The following is a 20,488-nucleotide window of genomic DNA, read 5'->3' on the forward strand; positions in this document are numbered from 1 at the left end:
AGAGTAATGATTATGAAGCTTGAAACTGGAGGTGTGATGATGAATGTTAGTGCATATGGCCCACAAGTCGGGTGTGCAATTGGAGAGAAAGAAGATTTTTGGAGTGAGTTGGATGAAGTGATGAACAGTGTACCCAAGGGACAGAAAGTGGTGATTGGATTTCATTGGGCATGTTGGTGAAGGGAACAGTGGAGACGAGGAGGTGCTGGGTAGGTATGGTGTCAATGAGAGGAATGAAGAAGGGTCAGAGGATAGTGGATTTTGCCAAAAGGATGGACAGGGCTGTGGTGAATACGTATTAAGAAGAGGGAGGAATATAGGGTTACATACAAGAGTGGAGGAAGATGCACACAAGTAGATTACATCCTATGCAGAAGAGTTGATCTGAAGGAGATTGAAGACTGCAAAGTGGTGGCAGGGAAAGTGTAGTTAAGCAGCATAGGATGGTGGTCTGTAGGATGACGTTGGAGATCAAGAAGAGGAAGAGAGTGAGGGCAGAGCCAAGGATCAAATGGTGGAAGTTGAAAAGGAAGACTGCAAGTTTGAGTTTAGGGAGAAGGTGAGACAGGCACTGGGTGGCAGTGAAGGGTTACCAGACAGCTGGGAAACTACAGCAGATGTAGTAAGGGTGACAGCAAGAAGGGTGCTTGGCGTGACATCTGGAAAGAGGAAGGAGGAAAAGGAAACCTGGTGGTGGAATGAGGAAATACAGGAGAGTATACAGAGGAAGAGGATGGCAAAGAAGAAGTGGGATAGTCAGAGAGATGCAGAAAGTAGACAAGAGTACAAGGAGATAAGGTGCAAGGTGAAGAGAGAGGTGGCGAAGGCTAAAGAAAAGGCATATGATGAGTTGTATGAGAGGTTGGACACTAAGAGGGAGAAAAGGACCTGTACCGATTGGCTAGACAGAGGGACGAGCTGGGAAAGATGTGCAGCAGGTTAGGGTGATAAAGGATAAAGATGGAAAAAACTCACAAGCGAGAGTGTGTTGAGCAGATGGAAAGAGTACTTTGAGAGGCTGATGAATGAAGAGAACGAGAGAGAGAAGAGGTTGGATGATGTGGAGATAGTGAATCAGGAAGTGCAACAGATTAGCAAGGAGGAAGTAAGGACAGCTATGAAGAGGATGAAAAATGGAAAGGCGTTGGTCCAGATGACATACCTATGGAAGCATGGAGGTGTTTAGGAGAGATGGCAGTGGAGTTTTTAACCAGATTGTTTAATGGAATCTTGGAAAGTGAGAGGATGCCTGAGGAGTGGAAAAGAAGTGTACTGGTGCGATATTTAAGAATATGGGGGATGTGCAGGACTGCAGTAACTACAGGGACATAAAATTGATGAGCCACAGCATGAAGTTATGGGAAAGAGTAGTGGAAGCTAGGTTAAGAAGTGAGGTGATGATTAGTGAGCAGCAGTATGGTTTCATGCCAAGAAAGAGCACCACAGATGCAATGTTTGCTCTGAGGATGTTGATGGAAAAGTTTAGAGAAGGCCAGAAGGAGTTGCATTGCGTCTTTGTGGACCTGGAGAAAGCATATGACAGGGTGCCTCGAGAGGAGCTGTGGTATTGTATGAGGAAGTCGGGAGTGGCAGAGAAGTATGTAAGAGTTGTACAGGATATGTACGAGGGAAGTGTGACAGTGGTGAGGTCTGCGGTAGGAGTGACGGATGCATTCAAGTTGGAGGTGGGATTACATCAGGGATCAGCTCTGAGCCCTTTCTTATTTGCAATGGTGATGGACAGGTTGACAGACGAGATTAGACAGGAGTCCCTGGACTATGATGTTTGCTGATGACATTGTGATCTGTAGCAATAGTAGGGAGCAGGTTGAGGAGACCCTGGAGAGGTGGAGATATGCTCTAGAGAGGAGAGGAATGAAGGTCAGTAGGAACAAGACAGAATACATGTGTGTAAATGAGAGGGAGGTCAGATGAATGGTGAGGATGCAAGTAGAGTTGGCGAAGGTGGATGAGTTTAAATACTTGGGATCAACAGTACAGAGTAATGGGATTGTGGAAGAGAGGTGAAAAGAGAGTGCAGGCAGGGTGGAATGGGTGGAGAAGAGTGTCAGGAGTAATTTGTGACAGACGGGTATCAGCAAGAGTGAAAGGGAAGGTCTACAGGACGGTAGAGAGACCAGCCATGTTATATGGGCTAGAGACGGTGGCACTGACCAGAAAGCAGGAGACAGAGCTGGAGGTGGCAGAGTTAAAGATGCTAAGATTTGCATTGGGTGTGAGGAGGATGGATAGGATTAGAAATGAGGACATTAGAGGGTCAGCTCAAGTTGGACTGTTGGGAGACAAAGTCACAGAGGCGAGATTGAATTGGTTTGGACATGTGCAGAGGAGAGATGCTGGGTTTATTGGGAGAAGGGTGGTAAGGATAGAGCTGCCAGGGAAGAGGAAAAGAGGAAGGCCTAAGAGAAGGTTTATGGATGTGGTGAGAGAATGTGGTAACAGAACAAGATACAGAGGACAGAAAGATATGGAAGAAGATGATGATCTGCTGTGGCAACCCGTAACTGAAGCAGCTGAAAGAAAACGACGGCATTTAAAGGTTTAGTGAACTACAATTAACATACATGAGGTCTACAGCTTTATTTGTGTATGTTAGCGACATTATTAATAAGCACAAACATTATTTGCTAATAATATTTTTACAAGGTGCAATATTTTTTTTCATCAGAACAATTGATCACAGGATTACCGTTTCTGGCAAACATGTTATTCACTATATTTAGCGCTTGACTAACACTTTGTGCGCCATAATTCAGGAAACGTTTTGCTAGCCCCAAATTAATACTTTGCAGTAGGCAACAGAAATTTTCCTGCTGTAGACAGGAGTTAAGTTGTTTCTGTGCATATTTTTTTTACATGTGGTGTGTAAATAAAGCATGAAGTGGATTTGAATGGTGCACAGTTGCTTAAAAGAAGCAAACTTCACAGTGCTCCTATGTAACTAACACACAAACAAATAGATAAAAATCGCTGATGGCTGCTCAAACACATTAAATGCACCCCTTTATTTAAAATTTTTCTACTAGTCTCAAGTAAAATAAAAAATGACAACAACAAGAAAATTCTACAGCTGATGTATGATACCTTGGGTTTGCTGAACACAAATGAATACTTCCCAGCTACCAAGGAATAATACACTGGACAAAACTAAACTCTTTACTTCTGTCCTCTTTATAGGATTACAGCAAAAATGTAATACAGGTGGTCTTAAAATATTTATTTCTTCACTATGCCTACATTTTAGGTTAGAAGCCACCCAAGACTGCACGTTGGCCAACATGAGCACTGTCAATACTGAAAATGCACTTTAAAGCTCTTTAATAAAATATACAAAAAAAAGAGACTATTATAATAAAAAATGAAAATGGGACATAGCAGTTATTTTTTTACTGTTTATTTGAGAAAGAAATCCAGCTTTTGTTTACTGTGACAAATATTTAATAATGGTAGCATAAGGTAGCAGTTAGGCCAGTGATCTCAGGTTTAAGAATGAACCAGAAAGGGATCAGGAGCAGAACACTATGTTTAGAGAGTATGTGAAGTGTTTAAAAAAAGCTGTTCTTTGCACAACTTAGATCCAAGAGCAAGGACTATGGCAGCAAAATCTCTTCAAAATGTGTTGTGCAAGGGTGTTATTTAAAGAAGAAAAGGCCTCTCTGTACTACTAATGACGAAGCAAGATAACTATTCAAAAATACAAATGGGTTAGCAAAACATTTGATCGGACAGTTCTCAACAAGGCAACTAGAGCTTAGTCTTATACTTGCTCCTAATTTTTAGTTGATTCCAGATCACCAAACTAGACCTCAAACTGTATTATGTTAACTTTAAAGATCCAAGGTGGTCCTAACAAGCACTGGCTTTTAGAGATGACTGTTTCAATTTCAAGGGGGTGGACAGATGTCACAATCCAACATAATAATGCAGTAGCTTCTCTGAAATCTACAACATGTAGATATTAGCAAATTAACCACAGGGGATTAAAAAGGTGACACTAACATTTCATTATGTCAGCTCCCAAAGTGAACGCACACCTGAGAAAATGTGGCAGCTGGAGGAAAACTTTGTGACAGAAGGTTTGCAACTACAACGCCCCATTTGAATGTGAACTGGAGCTTGACATTAAATCAATGGAGACTATCAGACAAGTTGTGAATTCACAATAATTTGCAGCTCAGTCCCAGAAGCACATCAAGAAACGGATGGTCAACATACAGAGAAAATGAAATGGTAGATATGCCACTTATTAAAAATTGAAATGTGTAATTATGCTCCTTTTCTAACCCAAATATACCTATTCTGCAAATCTTCATAAATGACTACCAAGTTATCAACATCTCTGTTCTTTTCAGTCACTGCAAAACGGCAGCAAAGCACATCCATGTTTAAACAATCCGTTTGAGCACTGACAACATTTTTTTTAAAACACTCTCCAAAGCAGGGGCCCTCAATAATGGTCCTGGAGGACAGCAGTGGCTGTAGGTGTTCATTCCAGCCAGTTTCATAATTAGAGCTCAGTCCTTGCAGATAAATACACTTGGTATTTAACTCAATGCCTTGTTAGTATTTTCAGTCATCAAAGGAAATTAGTTATACTGTAGATCAGGGACCCTCAATAACAGTCCTGCAGGAACGCAGTGGCTGTAGGTTTTCATTCCAGCTAGCTTCATAATTAGAGCTCAGTCCTTGCAGATAATTACACTTGGAATTAAGCTCTGTGCCTTGTTAGTATCTTCATTCATCAAAGACAAATAAGTTACAAATAAGTAACTGATACGTTACATTGTAGATCAGAGGTCCTCAATTACAGTCCTGGAGGTCTGCAGTGGCTGCAAGTTTTCACTTCAACCAATTTTTAAAAAAGTCCATTTATTTACTACTAAAGCATTAACTAAAATTAAGCCCAAAATACTTATCTTGCTTGTTACAAATTCAGGACCCTTAATTGCCTATTTTAGTTTTTAGCAGTTGCATTTCAGTTTTAATTGCTGTCTGTTTTCATAACCAGACATTAGTTAATAATGAAATGGAAATAATGAACAAATCAGCAGCTCTCCAAGTAACGTGCTTCCTTTTAAACCTGTTCATATGCACCATGAAGCATCTGTGTTAAAAAAATGTTTAGAAATAAATGAGAGGGGAACTGGAAGGAGTGCTAAGTTTAAATCTGTTCTGGTCCACACATGGGCAGAGTGGTGGATCTGGTTTCTGGTTCGAATCCCATAAACGGCAGAAGTGATTCTGCTCCATTGGGCCCTTAAGCAAGGTTTCATAACCTGCAATCACTTCATTCTGGGAGTGAGTTAATCTGCATCCAGCTCAGCAAGCAGGTCCTCCAACTTATAGGGTAAACATGGGGGTTGGTGGCAGAATATATACACACACGCTATATATATATATATATATATATATATATATATATATATATATATATATATATACACTGCTCAAAAGAATTAAAGGAACACTTTTTAATCAGAGTATAGCATAAAGTCAATTAAACTTATGGGATATTAACAACGCCCTCTGCTACTTAACTGACCAGATTAATCAGTTTCAGCTGCTGTGGTGTTAATGAAATTAACAACAGATGCACTAGAGGGGCAACAATGAGATGACCCCCAAAACAGGAATGGTTTAACAGGTGGAGGTCACTGACATTTTTCCCTCCTCATCTTTTCCGACTGTTTCTTCACTAGTTTTGCATTTGGCTACAGTCAGTGTCACTACTGGTAGCATGAGCGATACCTGGACCCTACAGAGGTTGCACAGGTAGTCCAACTTCTCCAGGATGGCACATCAATACGTGTCATTGCCAGAAGGTTTGCTGTGTCTCCCTGCACAGTCTCAAGGGCATGGAGGAGATTCTAGGAGACAAGCAGTTACTCTAGGAGAGCTGGAGAGGGCCATAGAAGGTCCATAACCCATCAGCAGGATCAGTATCTGCTCCTTTCGGCAAGGAGGAACAGGATGAGCACTGCCAGAGCCCTACAAAATGACCTCCAGCAGGCCACTGGTGTGAATGTCTCTGACCAAACAACCAGAAAGACTTCATGAGGGTGACCCAAGGGCCCCATGTCCTCTAATGGGCCCTGAGCTCACTGCCCAGCAGCATGCAGCTCGATTGGCATTCGCCATAGAATACCAGAATTGGCAGATGCACCACTGGTGCCCTGTGCTTTTTACAGATGAGAGCAGGTTCACCCTGAGCACGTGACAGAAGTGAAAGGGTCTGAAGAAGCCATGGAGAACATGTAACCCTGTAACATCATTCAGCATGAGCAGTTTGGTGGTGGGTTAATGATGGTCTGGGGAGGCATATCCATGGAGGTGTCTGAGACCGCTACAGGCTTGACAAAGGCACCTTGGCTGCCATTAGGTATCAGGATGAAATCCTTGGACCCATCGTCAGACCCTATGCTGGTACAGTGGCTCCTGGTGCACAACAATTCCTGGCCTCATGTGGTGCGAGTATGCAGGCAGTTCCTGGAGGATGAAGGAATTGATACCATTGACTGGCCACCACACTTTCCTGACCTAAATCCAATAGAACACCTCTGGGACATTTGCACCTGCTCAATTTCTCATTAATGCAATTATCTAATCCACCAATCACATGGCAGTTGCTTCAATGCATTTAGGGGTGTGGTCCTGGTCAAGACAATCTCCTGAACTCCAAACCAATGTCAGAATGGGAAAGAAAGGTGATTTAAGCAATTTTGAGCGTGGCATGGTTGTTGGTGCCAGACGGGCCGGTCTGAGTATTTCACAATCTGCTCAGTTACTGGGATTTTCACGCACAACCATTTCTAGGGTTTACAAAGAATGGTGTGAAAAGGGAAAAATATCAGTATCGGCAGTCCTGTGGGCGAAAATGCCTTGTTGATGCTAGAGGTCAGAGGAGAATGGGCCAACTGATTCAAGCTGATAGAAGAGCAACTTTGACTGAAATAACCACTCGTTACAACCGAGGTATGCAGCAAAGCATTTGTGAAGCCACAACACGCACAACCTTGAGGCGGATGGACTACAACAGCAGAAGACCCCACCGGGTACCACTCATCTCCACTACAAATAGGAAAAAGAGGCTACAATTTGTACGAGCCCACCAAAATTGGACAGTTGAAGACTGGAAAAATGTTGCCTGGTCTGATGAGTCTCGATTTCTGTTGAGACATTCAAATGGTAGAGTCAGAATTTGGTGTAAACAGTATGAGAACTGTGCAGGCTGGTGGTGGTGTAATGGTGTGGGGGATGTTTTCTTGGCACACTTTAGGCCCCTTAGTGCCAATTGGGCATCGTTTAAATGCCACGGGCTACCTGAGCATTGCTTCTGACCATGTCCATACCTTCATGACCACCATGTACCCATCCTCTGATTGCTACTTCCAGCAGGATAATGCACCATGTCACAAAGCTCGAATCATTTCAAATTGGTTTCTTGAACATGACAATGAGTTCACTGTACTAAAATGACCCCCACAGTCACCAGATCTCAACCCAATAGAGCATCTTTGGAATGTGGTGGAACGGGAACCGTGCCCTGGATGTGCATCCCACAAATCTCCATCAACTGCAAGATGCTATCCTATCAATATGGGCCAACATTTCTAAAGAATGCTTTCAGCACCTTGTTGAATCAATGCCACGTAGAATTAAGGCAGTTCTGAAGGTGAAAGGGGGTCAAACACCGTATTAGTATGGTGTTCCTAATAATCCTTTAGGTGAGAGTGTGTGTGTATATATGTGTATATATATATATATATATATATATATATGTGTATATATATATATATATATATATATATATATATATATATATATATATATATATATATATATATATATATATATATATATATATATATATATATATATATATATATATATATATATATACACACACACACACACATATACTTGTATACATACATATACACTAGCAAAATACCCGCACATCGCAGCGAAGAAGTATTGTGTTAAAGAAGTTATGAAAAAGAAAAGGAAACATATTGAAAATAACGTAACATGATTGTCAATGTAACTGTTTTGTGACTGTTATGAGTATAGCGGTCATCAAGGATTTGATTATTATTATTTCTTTCAATCAGGTTCTTATTTGGAGGATGTGTTGTGTTCAAGTTACATTCCGTGTTTGTCAACTGTTGTAAAGATAACAGGTTTCATTCATCGAAGTGTTCACTACCCAAATTGGTACTCGTGAATCTAAGATGTTTAACAGGAATTCCCAATATTATTAAGTTGTGGATTTGCCTGCGAATATTTAGCGGCAGCGTATCTATGAACTTAATTTAAACTGGACATAGACTTTTTCTACCGTGTGCTTTGTTTCCGCAGTAGCTGCACTTATGAATATGCTTGTATGCATCACTCGCTTTATATTCTTTTGCTGCCTTCTCAATTGTGTAATGCGTTTTTTGTTCAGCGCTCTTTGGAGCTCTTGCTTGTTGTCTGCGTACTGCGTTCACAGTCAGTTCACGTGAGCCGCTCAGAGTACATGCATCGAAGGTTCTCAGCTGTGCTTGTGCTCTCTCTGTGCGATGTCCACAGCTTTATTTAATGTTAGCTCAGACCCGGCAGTTTCTCTCGCACTTTCGCCGAGTTTGTGCCAAACACTAGCCTATCCCCGACCATCTCATCTTTGTTTGCATAAGCACAGTCTTTCACCAGCAATTTTATAAAGAGATCAAAAGTCTCGTTTATACCCTGCGTCTTCTCATTAAACTTGTATCTCGCAAATATCGTATTCGTCTTAGGCATGACAAACTCCTCAAAACGGTCATAAGAAGTTTTCAGTACCTTGGCTTCCTCCTGGGCGAGAGTCCATGTGTTAAAAATGTCTCTTCCTTTTTCCCCAGTCCACAGGAGCAGGTACCTGCATTTCCCACTCTCGTCTTTGCCTTTTAGCGGGCCAGAAAATATCAGCTCCACGTGTTGTCGGAACTTTTTCCATTCTCCCGGCAGGTTAAGAGAATCCCAGTCAATTCGTGGCGAGGGAACTACAAAAAAATCCATGACTGTCCTCTATTCTGACACCATGTCTTGTTTTCACAAATTGTGAAAAATGACATGATGGCAAGACTTTCTTTTAAAGTATGCAGGGGAACTTTATTTATTACAGCTCTTACATTTACAGCATCCGTACTCTAAATTAACTTCCATAATAGTAACCTTGAGGTCCCTTTTTCTGGTGCCTTCCTGATGACATAGGTGCCTTAACCATGCCTGATAATAATACATTTCAATGACATATAAATATTACAGTGATCACCTCGATAGACATCTCACCACCCAAATCGCTACTCGTGAATCTAAGATGTTCAATAGGCATCCCCGGTATTAACTTTTTGATTTGCCTGCGAATATTTAGCGGCAGCGTGTCTATTGGATTGCTGCTGACGGACGGCCTTATATGGGCAAGCACTCAATTACGTGGGAGGCGTGGGTATGGGGGACGCAATATAGGCAGGCAGCCAACTACGTGGGAGGCGTGGTGATGGGGACGCAACTCCACCTCACACAACGACCGAGCTGCAGACTATGGCCGTATACATGTACGTAAGTAGGATTCAGTTATAACCGCCACGCGTAGAATTTCAAAATGAAACCTGCTTAACTTTTGTAAGTAAGCTGTAAGGAATAATCCTGCCAAATTTCAGCTTTCTACTTACACGGGAAGTTGGAGAATTAGTGATGCTGGAAAGTTCAATATGGCGGCTGACAGTGGTGTCATACCAACGAAATAAGTACGTACATCGGTTTCCATTAAAAGTTTAATATGGCGGCCGACAGTGCATCATACCACCGAAATAAGTATATACATCGGTTTTGGTTAGCGCAGGGAAGCTAAATTCTACAAGTAGCGATCATAACGGTCGACAACGTCCGCCATGTTGAACATTCTTATTTATGGCCCCATCTTCACGAAATTTGGTAGGCGGCTTCCCTGCGCTAACTGAAACCAATATACGTACTTATTTCTGTGGTATGATGCTACTGTCGGCCGCCATATTGAACTTTTCAACGGTCTTTGTTACTTATGGGCCCATCATCAAGAAATTTGGCACACGGGTTCCCAACGCTAACTGAATCCTACTTCCGTACATATATACGTCCATAGCCTGCAGCTCATTCACCGTGAGAGGCGGTGTTGGGTCCCCCATCCCAACGCCTCCCACGTTGTTGGCTACCTGCCTATACAAGGCCGTCTGTCGCTCCAGTCTCTACATTCCCTTCCTTGCTTCGCCACGGGATTCAAGTCTCCCTGCTGATATCTGCAGCCTTTTTATTTAATCCACGGCTTCTCTGCTGTTTTATTGTTCATTTATTATGATTATAGTTATTGTGTAGGTATTTTAGACTTACTTTACATTGTTCAGGTACCCATTTCCTTTATCATTTCAACCGTACCCCCATTAACATGTCTATCGAGGTGATCACCATCGATCAAAGAACTGTCACTTACCGAGTGGTTTCCATGCCCGGAGATGGCACCTGCCTTTTCCATTCTCTTTGTTACATATTGTACGGCCATATCAGGCTCACTCTTGATATCCGGAGGAACATTGTGTCTTATGTATTGAATGACTGGGACAGGTTCAAGGTGTGGACTGATGACAGTACAGGAGATAATTATACTACACAGGAGTACTAGAAGAGTGAAATGCTTAAGCCCTTCACCTATGCATCTGCATGTGAGTTGATGGCTGCCGCTTAATTGTTCGGTTGTCGCTTTCAAGTGTACCGAAATGGCCAAATATTTTACACCTTTCGACAACCGCCAATGCCTCTTAAACATCTTAGATTGACAGGTGACGATTTCAGTAGTGGACAATTTGAAGTTTATAAATGTTTAAACTCTCAAAAGCTGGATGCCGAATGTCTCTTCAACACAAGTCCTACAAATACTGTCGTAATTGAAACAAACCATGAAACTCAAACCGATTAGGACAGCAGCAATCCAAGCTGTTTGATTTGAAACAAGATTACTCTTCACATGGCTGTAATGGAAGGATTTTTCTAAAGAGAGGGGGGGATCAAGAGAGCAGATGGGTGTTGGTCGCTCAGCGCGAAACCCAGCTGCATTACTAATGTTTTGGGAGAAACAGCCGGGAATGTTCTAAAGATACAGCCAAGGTTATGCCGACTTGTTTTTCACTTCGAGGGGCTTCACTACGCAATTCTTATTTTTGTGTGCCTTTTGGTACCAGACGCTGTCTCCGTCAGGATAAAGGGGCATGCTGACTTGTTTTTCACTTCGAGGGGCTTGACTATGCAATTCTTATTTTTGTGTGCCTTTTGGTACCAGGTGTCATCATCATCAGGACCAAGTGCAAAACAACACCGCGTCCCGTGGAAAGGTGTGTGTGCTGAAACTAATCACTTCTGTATACACTGCTTGCACGTAAGCCGCTTTGGGCAAGGACGCTCAATTAGTATATAAGGGAAGGTTTCGCCCTCAGTTTCTTTGGAGGCTCAACCGTGGGGACAGCGCGCACCGCCCGGTATTTGAAAGGCAAATGAGTTGGTCCTCTGACAAGACTGACAAGCAGGCCCCCTCAGTCTACTGGTCTGGGATGATGGCTCTGGGTCTTCTTATATGTCTGTAAGTATTGTTTTGTTTTGTATGTCTGCATTATATGTGTTTGATTATTATAGTTGATTAAGTAAATAAAATAGAAGTATTGGACCTCTTCTCTCTGATTCTTTGCCTACTTATGTTCTAATCCCTTGAACCATTTTCCCAAATCAAAACAATGGCCAACTGTACGTTGCATGCTCAAGAGTAAGCTCAGCGCACAGCTTGGTCATATTACAACCGGAGGGCCAAACTCACAATGTGGTATACAAAGAGATCCTTAACAAATAATTATTGGTATATTTTTCCTCAGTTTAAAAAGGTTTAATTTTCTTCTTAATAAAAATTTTAAGGCAGTACTTTGCCGCTGCGAAGCGCGGATATATATATATATATATATATATATGGTGTCATCTGCTGCACTCAAGTCACGCTATCAGCACTTGCTCCCAACCTCGTCCAAACATTAACAATGTTCTCAAAGAAGGAAACACTACAGTGCAATTAAAAATGTATCTTCGCTGAATGAAAGTCATACAGTTAAATTATTATCACCAAGGACTGCCTCCTAATTAGGAAACTATTTGGAAGGAAAACCTGCAGACACTGCAGGTCCCCCAGGACTATGATTGAGAACCACTGCTCCAATTGTACAAATTCAAAAATACCAACGTACCAATGTCATGTGATATTACCTATTCAAAGCAATCTTTACCATGGGATAGTTTTTTTCTTAACTTGAAACACCCTAACAATTTTGCTGTACTTATTTTAGCAGAACACCAAGTGGTCATTTGCCATAGCTTTGGCTACTTTATAATCATTTATAATGTTTAAATGCAGTTGTGCTTCATCAAGTGCCCAGACAAACTCAGGTGTGGCGTTTTCTTTAGATGCTCTGTTTTCTCCTGTTTCGTTCTGCATTAAGATTAATTTTGGGTTTGCTCCATGAACATGTTTCTTGTCCGAGTAGTGGTGCACTGCCCAATGGAAAAGATTTACAATGATCGTGAAATACTGTGGGCAGAGACTTTTGAAATAAATATGCAGCTTTCAAATGTATCCATGTTAGTGTGGACTAAACCTGAGGCAGGAACTTTAGGGTGGCTAGGATGGCTGTTTAAATTAAAATGGGCCAAGAAAGGGGAAGTACTGAGCATCTATAACCTTACAGAAGTCAAGAACTTAAGCTCAAGAAAATACCCAGAACGTCTCAATTTTAAAAATGGTTATCTGCATAGATGTACTGCAGTGATGTTTCACCTAATAGCCACAAAAGTGGTCTGAAGCCATACATTGTGGACAGTAGTGAATACTAACTTTCAGAACTAAAGAAAAGACAACACTTTTTAGGAACCGTCAGATGTAGAGTGGTCACATATAGAAAAAGATGTCAGCATGACAGACACTACCTGCTCACAAAGAGATTAGCAAGTATCTCTGCTGATAGTCAGCCTTCAGGGGAATGCTTTAGTATTAAATATTAGATGATTAATTGGAGATGGATGGTGAAGAGTAACAAGCAAGAATCTATTCACAGCTACAGACCATTACTTTCTTTTCTCTTGCGGTGTTTGAAACCGATGTTGATGCACACACTTGCTCTAGGATAACTTTAAATAGCAGAGTCTGTAGCTGTGTGGCAAAAGCTATGTACAGGGCTAGAAGCATGCAATACAAACAAGTAATAACTCTAAACTCTTGGGGACTAATAAAGGGGTTTATATGTAAATGCTAACAGGTTGACAGGGCCACTGATGAGGAATGGCCAGTTCTAACCAACTGGAGATGTAATTCTCATCCATCCATCCTCTTCCACTTATCCAAGGTCAGGTCGCGGGGGTAGCAGCTTAAGCAGAGAAACCCAGACTTCCCTCTCCCTGGCCACTTCTCCCAGCTCTTCCGGGAGAATCCCAAGGCGTTCCCAGGCCAGCCGGGAGACATAGTCCCTCCAGCGTGTCCTGGGTCTTCCCCAGGGCCTCCTCCCGGTTGGACGTGCCCGGAGCACCTCACCAGGGAGGCGTCCAGGAGGCATCCTGATCAGATGCCCGAGCCACCTCATCTGACTCCTCTCAATGCGGAGGAGCAGTGGCTCTACTCTGAGCCCCTCCTGGATGACTGAGCTCCTCACCCTATCTTTAAGGAAAAGCCCATACACCCTGCGGAGGAAAGTCATTTCAGCCACTTGTATTCACGTTCTCGTTCTTTCGGTTACTACCCATAGCTCAAGACCATAGGTGAAGGTAGGAACGTAGATCGACTGGTAAATTTTCACCACGACAGACCGATGCAGAGCCCGCATCACTGTGGATGCCGCACCGATCCGCCTGTCAATCTCACGATCCATTCTTCCCTCACTCATGAACATGACCCCGAGATACTTAAACTCCTCCACTTGGGGCAGGATCTCGCCCCCAACCCTGAGAGGGCACTCCACCCTTTTCCGGCTGACGACCATGGTCTCGGATTTGGAGGTGCCGATTCTCATCCCAGCAGCTTCACGCAGCTGCGAACCGCTCCAGAGAGAGCTGAAGATCACGGCCTGATGAAGCAAACAGGACAACATCATCTGCAAAAAGCAGTGACCCAATCCTGAGTCCACCAAACCGGACCCCTTCAACACCCTGGCTGTGCCTAGAAATTCTATCCATAAAAGTTATGAACAGAATCGGTGACAAAGGGCAGCCCTTGTGGAGTCCAACTCTCACTGGAAACGGGCTCGACTTACTGCCGGCAATGCGGACCAAGCTCTGACACCGGTTGTACAGGGACCGAACAGCCCTTATCAGGGGGATGTAATTCTCAAGAAAGTTAACCCACTGTTCAGCAGTGTTACAATATCAAAACCCAAGATATTGCAGCCATGTGTTGTGACTTATTAGGGGAAAGGCCATTAACAGTGCATGAGCCAAGGTGTACTATGAAAAACATTAATGTGTGCTCTGATATCCATGGTTGAAAAGTCCCATGAACAATTGCAGCTGCCGGTGTTAATCTCAACTAAATTCTACTTTTGACTGGACTCGTGTCTTTATTAAGCAATCTGTTACTTCCCAATTGCAGCAGTTTTCGTGTCAATTCTGAAATTTCAAATTTGGTTTGCTAATTTTTTACTGGAATGTTGCAATAATGTGTGTGTGGCACAATGAGGTGAATTACTTTTCTTTTTTCTAAGATTTTGCAGTTGCATTTTTAAGTCCTGATTATTTATAGCTTTTCTTACTAATAAGCAAGTGAATGACACTGAGGCAGCTGCTCCCCTTAAGCATTCAGTGTAATTTGCACCTGTGTCTTCACTGTTCATAAGTAATTATCAGTATCTGCATACAATTCAGGGACCAAGTATCACTGAAAAATGTGATATAAAATACTAAAGAAAGCTGTATATTTAAAGCAAGAGAAAAAAATTCTCTAAAATTTATTTTACACGTAAATATCATACTAGATCACTTTTCTAAATACAAAATAAGAGCAGGAAAAATGCTAGCTAATTAATTATATCAGTTGGAATTCCAAGATTTTTGAAACTGGTCAGAATAAAATTCTGCATTCACTGTGATATCCCTGGACTGAACTCTACACAGTATCAGTTTATGTAAAGAAGCCTAGAAAACAGTCAGAAATATCAGAATTTGTTCTTACCCGTCACCTACAAAAGTAATCAAAATAAAACGAGTGTGTTTACTATAAGTATTTTTCAAAGCTTTATAACACTCTGCTGAGATAAGTCACAACACAACCTAACTTAATTTTAATAAATTTTACACCAAGCACACCATTCTTAAACATATTATCATCTAAGCCTAACTAAGCCTAGGCTATTTACCAAACTACTGCATTCCGCTTAATATATAAGGGAACAAGACTACTCTTGGAAAGCATAATTTAAATATAACAGAAATATATATTTTGACATATTCAGAAACTTATTATGTAAACAACAGAGAGAGACAATGATTCTGGTCTTTGAACAAGAACCAAGATGCCCAATTGCATAAATGTCATTTTCTACACATTTCGAACTGCAACATGCCATAAAGAATGCAAGATAAGACTTCTGAAGTTGACATAACAGTGAAGATGTCATCCTTTTCTACATAAACAATGATGAATGAAAAGCTGTAGTTAACACAGAAGTCAGCAGAATATGTTACAATTCATTTCATCCAAAGTGTACCACTGTGCAGTCAAATCAAGATGAATACTGCAGATACAAAACTATATTTAAAGTAATAGCTGGTGGAGAGATTAAAAAGAGCCAAAAACATACAAATTTTGAAAAAGGTTTAGCAGCAATGTAAAAATTATACATCTTTTGTAGAGGAAAAAATACATCCTTTTTCAATTAAATTATGATTGATGAATCGTCCTACTGGTACAATCATGTCACTTGCAGGCTGCTTTTGGCTTCAAAAAGCCAATCATTTCACACTGCACCCTTGTAAGCACAGGGACTAGATACAGTCTGCATATAAATTGTAACACAACAACACTGTGCCTAAGAAATTGTACCTAAATGTACTTAAATGTTTTGAACTGTACAGTGTGAACACGGTTGACAAGATACAGTGAACAAGACATTATCCCTAGCCAGAACAGTAGCTAAAATTGCCTGCCAGGCTAAAAGAATGAATTTTGGCTCAACCACAATAATTTCCTTATTAGTTTTATTTAATAACGAGGGACAGAATCACAAGATACAAACCCCATGAACTACAGAAACATGCACTTTCAGGGATTTAGCCTACACTGGAAAAGTTGGAAACCGTCAGAATGGTGAGCCATTTCATGCATGGATGAATCTACCATTAGAGTGACTTGGGTGTGCACCCTAGGGCCCCAGTTGAAAATGGGCCTTCACATATGTGACAGAAATAAAATGCCAATTAACAGGAAAAGTGCGTTTTTATCGGCAGTACATGTACTCAAAGTGATCACACACACACACACCTACCCACATAGTTACACCTAAATAAAAAGCGTTAAAAAGGAAAATCTGAGTCGAGGTTAGTTGATATGGGGGACCACAATCAGAGTAGCTGTCTGTCACTTTTATGAGATTGTAAATTTGATGTGTTAATCTGTCACAAAATAAAAAAAAAGTCCAAGTGCATGGCCATTCAAAATGAGAGCCCAATGGTTCAGTGATAAGGAAAAACTAACCCTGACTTGCATAAACATTAATATTAATAATAGTAATAATAATGAAAGAATCTGAACAAGCACTTTGAACATGCCATCGGAACTATAGTTGAGACTAATCTAGAAATAGGGAGAAATGGGCTGGTATCACCACTTCTAGCAGCTTTGCCAGAAATGTGCAGTCCAATATAGACATGAATAACAACATGGCAGACAATGAAAACACCAAACCCGAACACAGGATTCCCATTCTGCTCCTTCTTTGGACCCAAATCGCTCAGCTACAAATCACCACTTTGCCACAAAGCAGCACAAGTCTTTAAGAATGTTTAACAGATGCTTGTTAACTGTGCTTACAAAAGAAAGTTCATTTATCAGATGTGATGTTACACTTTCCAATTCACCTGTTACATTCATTGTAATGCACAAAGGAACAAAAAAAGGAAGGCAAAGTTAATGGACAAAGTTGATAAAACATGACTTCCTTGTTTCTGACACATTTGTGACAACAAGGAGGGATCTGGAAATAATCACTTTATCATATTTTTTTAGGTACTATTTTTCAGAGGTATGTTTTCTATTTGCTTTTGAGAGGTCTCACAGAAATATGGAAGTAAATCAAAACAAAACTAATAACACGGCTTAACAGTTTACTGTGATGTTCTCTTTGGAGAGTAAACCTCTACCTGGGGGATTGGTGAAAGGTTACTGCAGAAGGCGGCATGCGCTGAGGTAATGCGCACAGCTGGTCTTCTTTTAAAATGGCTGAATCTCTTAATACTGGTGTTTCTTTGCTCAAAAATGACACGCATAAGCTATTTTACAATGTGTGTGTAATGTTGTTGAAACACATGAATCATGCTCAACATTTGTCTTGTTCTTATTTTCTTACTAAGCCCCACGGGGTTCATTTCAAAATGCCAACTCTAGCTCTTTATTTTATTTATTTTTTTAATTTATAGAAAACAATTTAATTGTGGCAAATGCATAAATACCATGATTGTGAAGAAATAACGTTAACTTGAAAAATACCAACCTTATCCTTTAATCTGATAAAAAAAATTTAGGGCTGAGTGTTCATAAGAATTACTTATAAAAGCTTTGAAATTGTTTCAGGTTGTTTTTTTTTTTTTTTAATCTGGTGCTTCCTGACTCATCAGTACGAGTAAATCCCCACATACGATATAATGTTGGATTCATCTGGATTGGATGTCTAGCTATGCAATACATCAAGCTTTTTGCATCCACCCCACACATTTTTGTCCCCGTAGATCTAATAAAAATTCAATTTGTAGGCAATTTTATTTTATGCAGGAAATTACACCCTTATGGTAGACAGTAAACCAATAGGTGTCTTCAGCAAAAATGATCAGAAGGACTTGAAGTTGATCATGCCACATCAACTATCCTGGGGGGTTCTCCCCATATTGGGTATGAGGGATTTATGTTGGTCATTATTATCGGTATAATCATGTGGAATGTCATTTTATGCTATTATGAGGTTGCTGATCACTAAAAGAATACTTTGATTTTTTATAGCAGTGGTCCTAGTCCTCTAAAAACCACTCCCAGAAGGTTAAAAATGACAAATCTCAAACATGCGCAAGTGGGGTATCATTTTAGACTATTTAAAGTCAGTGACTAGGACTATGATGTTATTTATGTTCCTTTACTAGGGATCTAGCCCTCTATGAACCTCTGTCAGAAGGTGAAAATGACATTTCAACAATAGACTTTTAACATTTAAACTGAAGCACACACTTTAATATTTCAAATATCTGACACAACTATTTTTATTATTAAGTAAAATGAAGTAAATCACTACACTTCTTAAGAACACACCGAATGAGGCCATCTTATGCCAATCCCATTTTTTTCTTTTACAGTGCATCCGGAAAGTATTCACAGCGCATCACTTTTTCCACATTTTGTTATGTTACAGCCTCATTCCAAAATGGATTAAATTCATTTTTTTCCTCAGAATTCTACACACAACACCCCATAATGACAACGTGAAAAAAGTTTACTTGAGGTTTTTGCAAATTTATTAAAAATAAAAAAAAAAAACGAGAAATCACATTTACATAAGTATTCACAGCCTTTGCTCATTACTTTGTCGATACACCTTTGGCAGCAATTACAGCCTCAAGTCTTTTTGAATATGATGCCACAAGCCTGGCACACCTATCCTTGGCCAGTTTCGCCCATTCCTCTTTGCAGCACCTCTCAAGCTCCATAAGGTTGGATGGGAAGCGTCGGTGCACAGCCATTTTAAGATCTCTCCAGAGCAGTTCAATCAGATTTAAGTCTGGGCTCTGGCTGGTCCACTCAAGGACATTCACAGAGTTGTCCTGAAGCCACTCCTTTGATATCTTGGCTGTGTGCTTAGGGTCGTTGTCTTACTGAAAGATGAGCCGTCGACCCAGTCTGAGGTCAAGAGCACTCTGGAGCAAGTTTTCATCCAGGATGTCTCTGTACATTGCTGCAGTCATCGTTCCCTTTATCCTGAGTAGTCTCCCAGTTCCTGCCGCTGAAAAACATCCCCACAGCATGATGCTGCCACCACCATGCTTCACTGTAGGGATGGTATTGGCCTGGTGATGAGCGGTGCCTGGTTTCCTCCAAACGTGATGCCTGGCATTCACACCAAAGAGCTCAATCTTTGTATCATCAGACCAGAGAATTTTGTTTATCATGGTCTGAGAGTCCTTCAGGTGCCTTTTAGCAAACTCAAGCAGGCTGCCATGTGCCTTTTACTAAGGAGTGGCTTCCGTCTGGCCACTCTACCATGATTGGTAGATTGCTGCAGAGATGGTTGTCCTTCTGGAAGGTTCTCTCTCCACAGAGGACCTCTGGAGCTCTGACAGAGTGAACATTGGGCTCTTGGTCACCTCCCTGACTAAGGCCCTTCTCCCCTGATCGCTCAGTTTAGATGGCCAGTCAGCTCTAGGAAGAGTCCTGGTGGTTTTGAACTTCTTCCACTTATGGATGATGGAGGCCACTATGCTCATTAGGACCTTCAGAGCAGCAGAAATGTTTCTGTAACCTTCCCCAGATTTGTGCCTCGACACTATTCGGTCTCAGAGGTCTACAGACAATTCCTTTGACTTCATGCTTGGTTTGTGCTCTGACATGAACTGTCACCTGTGGGACCTTATATAGACAGGTGCGTGCCTTTCCAAATCATGTCCAATCAACTGAATTTACCACAGGTGGACTCCAATTAAGCTGCAGAAACATCTCAAGGATGATGATTTTTGTGAATTTCCCCTTGGGATTAATAAAGTATCTATCTATCTACCTATCAGGGCAAACAGGATGCACCCGAGCTCAATTTTGAGCTTCATGGCAAAGGCTGTGAATATTTATGTACATGTGCTTTCTCAATTTTTTTATTTTTAATAAATTTGGAAATCAAGTAAACTTTTTTCACGTTGTCATGATGGGGTGTTGTGTGTAGAATTCTGAGGAAAAAATGAATTTAATCCATTTTGGAATAAGGTTGTAACATAACAAAATGTGGAAAAAGTGATGCGCTGTGAATACTTTCCGGATGCACTGTATAATCTCTGTACACGATTTATCATATGAGGCTCATAGAGTATTAAAGTATATACATTTCCCTGGTAGGTATGTTTTCTGTGGAGGCAGGGAGGAGAAGTAAAATGGAACCTTACAAACTTCACACCCTTGGGGTCTTGATCCAGCCTGGATTCCATCACACCG

General features: G+C 41.1%; 1 protein-coding gene across 4 annotated transcripts in view; it reads right to left on the reverse strand.

Annotated features, from left to right (window-relative positions):
• The window catches only part of ccar1 (cell division cycle and apoptosis regulator 1), a 78,846-nt gene that overhangs the window by 56,997 nt on the left and 1,361 nt on the right, over positions 1–20,488 (reverse strand). The gene's annotated exons all lie outside the window — the stretch shown is intronic.

The sequence above is a fragment of the Polypterus senegalus genome, chromosome 1 (genome assembly GCF_016835505.1).
Source record: "Polypterus senegalus isolate Bchr_013 chromosome 1, ASM1683550v1, whole genome shotgun sequence".
NCBI lineage: Eukaryota > Metazoa > Chordata > Cladistia > Polypteriformes > Polypteridae > Polypterus > Polypterus senegalus.